The sequence below is a fragment of the Physcomitrium patens genome, chromosome 4, assembly GCF_059467195.1.
Source record: "Physcomitrium patens ecotype Gransden chromosome 4, ASM5946719v1, whole genome shotgun sequence".
Taxonomy (NCBI): Eukaryota; Viridiplantae; Streptophyta; class Bryopsida; order Funariales; family Funariaceae; genus Physcomitrium; species Physcomitrium patens.
In genome coordinates this window covers 13,149,506-13,155,505 of record NC_143413.1, presented here as the reverse complement: position 1 = coordinate 13,155,505, position 6,000 = coordinate 13,149,506, and positions in this window count along the sequence as shown.

The window sequence follows — 6,000 nt, the reverse complement described above, 5'->3', positions numbered from 1 at the left end:
ATTATGCCTTAGAGGTGATAACATTAGTTTGTATGGTTATTGTGATGCGGATTGGGCTAGAGATGCAAATCATAGAAGGTCAACAACGAACTATGTATTCTTTGTTGAAATGGGAGCAATTTCATGGAATTACAAGAGATAACAGAGAATTACAAGGTCAACAATAGAGGCGGAATACATAGCAGCAAGCCATGGTGCAATAGAGGTAATATGGTTGAAATAACTTTTGGAGGATATTGGAGATGTACAAATGGAAGCAAGTCCAATAGAGTGTAACAATCAAGGATGTCTTGCATTTATAAAGAATCCAAAGTATCATTGAAAGACCAAGCATATTGACATTCAACATTACTTTATAAGAGAGAAAATTGAAATGAGAGTGATTGATATGAAGTATTGTTCAATGGAGGAAATGCTTGCTGATTTGTTGACAAAGGTATTAGTAAAAGATAAACATCATATTTTGATAAAGGCATTAGTAAAAGATAGACAGTACATGTTGATAAAGGCATGAGGATTAAAAACCATTTGATCAATAGCAAAGTGAAAGTGTTAAAATAAAAGTAGAATAAGTTACCTTATAGAGGATATTAACTTAGATAAGTTGCTAGTGGTCAAAGTTTTGATTCTTAGTGTATGGTGAGGGCATCCAATGGATATAAGACGAAGTCATGGATCAAGAGTCAAAGTCAAAAGGATAAAGTATTAACAAGGGAATATCCAAAGACTAAGTATGAATCATTAGTATGTGTCATAGGATATTCTCGAGGCTTAAGAGATGCCAAAAAGATCCTAGGGCCACATGTGTAAGAGTCAAAGAGTAGAAGTTGTCTTTTACGGCAGCAACCATTACCTATAAGTAATGGATATTGGAAGTGAGAGACATCTTATTCCATACTCTCTTTGTGTACAACCTTATTGATGCTAAGTGTTGTGTCTTTAAAGTGCTTGTTCTTTAATAATACTAACACTACTTTTTTACTTACTGAAGTAAATTCTATACTCCAATAATTACATTCCAAACAACAATGTTTCAAAATGCTAAAGAAAACTTCTACTAAGTGTCCCGCTCCTAACTTTTTACCTAAGATAAGGATCAAGAATCCCTAATCTTGTTAACCATAATCTCACTTCTGATTTTTGTAATTAATTAGTATTAGGATCCAATACCAACCATCAACTATCTTAAGTATCTATCATATATCTATGAATATAGATAATATATCATTAATAAGTAAACCTTCTTCTTTCTAATTTTTGAAATCCATCTTGAGTTTATGTATAATAAAATTGTAATCAATTTTTGTTGATATGTATGATAAATTAGATATCCATAAAATCTTCTAATTGGGCTAAACCATTATAAAAAAATTCCATTACATGATACAATCCATGTCAACAGACTTAAAATTTCTTCAAAAAATTATTAAATTAGCTATCATAAAGAAGCACTAGATCATAGGACAAAAAATATTTGAAATATAATTTGCTATCATAATAAGTCTTAGAGCAACATTGTATAGCTTCCATAATCAAAAGTGCCGTAGCCCTAACTTCATCTAATTTTTCTAATTGTATTAAGCAATATTGGAGGGATTCTTTGTTGCCAAGACATTTATCCAATGCAATTCTCAAACTTTGAACTTTCAATTCAATTGATAATATTGCCTCTTATCTATATATCAATTAAAATATTATAGAATTGATAGTAATTTTATATGTAGTATAATATGCCAATAATGCTACAAATAATTTAGTATTTTAATTCATTTCCACACCAGATACTATCTTAGTTAAAATTTTGTATAAAATATCATTGTTCGTTTCAGTCTATTCATTGATTTGAGAAAACTACGGGATTTTTTTTCAATGTTTAATCTCATATTTATTCGTTAAGGCTATAATTATAAAATTAATAAAATAATTTTTTTTTATCACTAATCAATTCTTTGAGATGCTTAAATCGAGTGATAATATTCTTATATAAAAATGTAGCTATTGTATTGGCAGTATCAATTTTTATTACTACCGCCTTAGTCTATTTTGTTACATAATTGATTGCTACTAAAATATATCTTTTTTGTCCATTTTGGGAGGTTGGAGCGATTGATCCTACAAAATCAATATTCCATTTCTCAAATGGTGCTTGTGTTAAAATTGGTACCAATAACATGGCAGAAGTTCCAATAGGTTGACCAATTTGTTGACAAGGATTACAACGTCAAACACATTGGTGTGCATACAATAATATTGTTGGCCACCAATATTCAATCATTAAAGCTTTACGGGCAATACTATCACTAGCAAAATGCCCACGTCAACCATCCAAATGACAACCTTTCAATATATTACACACTTTACTTTGAAAGATACAGCTACGTAAAATTTCATCCCATCTTTGCTTATGTAAGGCATCACCAATCATTGTATTTGATGTATTTTTTAAAATCAAGTCTTTTTTAAGTTTCTAACTATAAGTAGGTAGAAATATTTGAAATATCAAATAATGAATCAATTCACTATATTTGGGTGTAATCACATGGATGGCAAATAACTTTGCATCAAATAGGATATTATTGATAGGTTCATTATCGAATATATTAGATAAACAAGATATGTAGTCGACATTGGAATGTTTCTTTTCTCGTCTAAGATTGATAATAAAATTAAATTCTTGAAGTAGTAACATCCATTGAATAATTTATCTACGCAATTGAGGTTTATTAACCATATACTTAAGAATATCTTGATCGATATGAAACACGAAGTCATAACCAAGCAAATAATGCCAAAAGTTTTGAATAGAAAAAATCATTCCCAAAGCTTCTCGTTTAGTCATAATATAATTTTATTTAGTTATAACAAATTTTCAACTAGTATAATATATAAGATGATCCAAATCCTTTTCATCTTTCTAATTCTATTCAGATTTTGTAACAACATTGGATGCATCAACATAAATATGAAAAAGTTTTGTCCAACAATGTACAACTAATACTAGTACAAAAACCAATTTTTGTTTCAATTCCTCAAATGCAATTGTACATTCCTCATTCCAAATTGAAGTAGATCCATTCAACATGGATTACTTTAAGAGATTAGTTAAAGGCTGACATATAATTGCAAATGAATGAATAAATTATCGATAATAATTGATATGGCTGATAAAACTACAAACACTTGACACTATTTTAGGCTTTGGTAAAGCTAATATACAAGTAACTTTTTTTAAGTGAGTAGTAATACTAGCTAGTGAGACAATGTGTCTCAATAATTTATCAAATAGTACTCTAAATTGGTATTTTTTTGAATTCAAAGAGATTCCATAATGGCTACAGCAATCCAAATACTTACCAAGTCATTCCAAATGACTGACCTTTGTACTAAACGTGCAAAAATTATGTAAAAATATCTCCATCAAATGTCATAATTAATCTTGAAAAGCTTATATCATTACCTTCTGAAATATGGCTGGGACATTATATAATTAAAATGGCATAATTTTATAAACAAAGGTCCTTCAATTCTTAGTAAAAGTAGTCTTTAACTAGTCTTCTTCTACAATTTTTACTTGATTGTAACTTAAAAATTCATCCAAAAAAGAATAACATTCATGCTTGGCTACCACATCCAGGATATTATTTGTAAAAGGTAAAAAAAAAAAAAAAAAAAAAAAAAAAAAATTCTTAATAGTTTTGTTTAATTTATAAAAATCTTGAAAAATTCGGATTTTCTCATTCTTCTTTAGTACGATTACAATTGGTGAAATCCATCCACTATATAGAACTAGATAAATAAAATCTACATCAAGGAGTTTGTTTAATTCCTCTTTTATTATAAGGAAATATTTTGGATTGAGCTGATATTGTCTTTGACAAATTGGTATAGCATGCTCCTCTAAAATAATTTGATACTCACAAACTTCAATAGAAATGCCTTTCAAATCTACATATGACCATATTACAAAAGATTTATGATTTAGAGAAAAAGTCTTGTAGTTTTTCAACTTGATATCTATAATCACATTATATACTTGAATAATCTTTGATTTTTTAGTGGTGCCTTAATTGAGGGATTGGCACACAGGTTCCTCAAAATATTGATATATTTTTAATAACTATTACAACAAATTTTAATTATAAATTCTTTGTAAATCTTAAGATATCATCAAAATTCTAATAGTTGCTTCAAACCCTAGTTTTTATACACTTGGGTGTAATTTTCTTTATATCTCACAAGTTAACCACTCAAATACCACAAAATTTATATGTTAAGCTTCTTAATACAATAATCTATCTTCTCCAAAAGTTTTGAACAAAAAATTTATCTAGAAACTCAAGATATGGCTCCAACCATTACTATGGATAAAATTACTTACTTATTGCCTTTGATTTGGATGCACTGACTTCAACCCTCTATAACTTCTTTATCCAAATTTCAAATTTATCAAAAAATATATGAAAGATATAGTCAAAAAATTTCTCTCTTCAATTGTCAAGGACAAAGACTCGATGAGGAAAAATATACACCAAAAGGCTATCTCGATATAATATAAACAAGTAGGTATATTAAAAGGAAACTGGAATGGCTATTGCCACAAGACAAGAAACTAAAGACTCTTGAACCTGGACTAGAAGCAAGAAAGGAGTTGACAAGAGTGAAGAAGCCTTCACTCTTGTCTCTATATATACTATCTAACTAGGGGCTACGTGGCGACGTTCTATAGGACCTCCAATATGTGTTGACTTTGTAGGACACATGCCTTGACTTACAAGGCAAGTTTTTCTACGTGTGGGCCACATAGTTAGCTTGATCTTCAAGCTAACAACATGTGTGGCACATGGCCAACTTGTTGACCACGTTTCTAATCCAAAAAGTCAATTAAAGACACCTATGAAGTCAAAGCAGCGTCTAGGAAGTTTCTAGAAAGCTTCTATATTAAATATTATATAATTAACTTACTTTTATCTACTTTTACTTACTTCTACCTATTTCTATATATAATTATTAGCTTATATGATTATGGCCGTGACATTACCCCCCCTTCTAGAGACGAGTTCCACGAGGAGCGGTCATCATATGTTGAGGAAATCTATGATGCGACGAATTATATTCGCCACATACTCTGATCTCTGTTCTCTTCGAAGATGATTGATAGGGCCTCTCAACCATCGGTAGTGTCCCATACCAGGGCGGGAAGACCACCCAGTTATTTGATCATTATTGAGGCCTTCATAACTTCCTTCGAATAGAATATTCGGAACACCATCAGGAGTTGTTCCTACCTCTAGCAAAATCACCAAACATCGGGAGTCCCTTCCCAAATCGTGATACCAAACGCGTTGTATCTCACCATCTGTTCGAGGAAGAACATGTCGTTCTTGAAGATCTTCATCTCGATTGCGTCGTCTTGAAGGTTGTGACAATCGTAATGTCTTGTCCGGCAGGTCAGCAAACGAAGGTTCTTGAGTTGAATCTGTTGGTTGTTGGCTCTCCATCTAATTAGCGTCACAAATGCAAAGAAGTTACAAACAAGGATAGGAAATTGAATGTTATCTTGCCTCAATCTTGTCTCTTTTATAAGAGAGATTTTCATCTTGGTTTTGATAGATGTCGTTGATGAAAAACTTTGACTTTAGTTGATGCATTTGCTAGATTCCTGGATGGCTCCCATGTGCGTTCACTAATATCATATCCGCGCCAATGAACAAGATATTCCAGCTTATTTCGGCGCCGCCTTGAGTCTAATATCTCTTCCACCTCAAATTCTTCATTATTATCTACTTCTATAGGAGGCGGTGGCATTTGTCTTCTTCCTTGTATATCCACTGTCTTATATGGTTCAAGAAGAGATACGTGGAATACAGGATGGATCTTCATTGACTCTGGTAGATGTAACCGATATGCAACTGGGTTGATCTGTTCAGAAACAGAAAAGGGGCCAAGCCTACGATAGTCCAACTTGTCACAAGGTCGAGTAGTCTTGATATTGCGACGAAG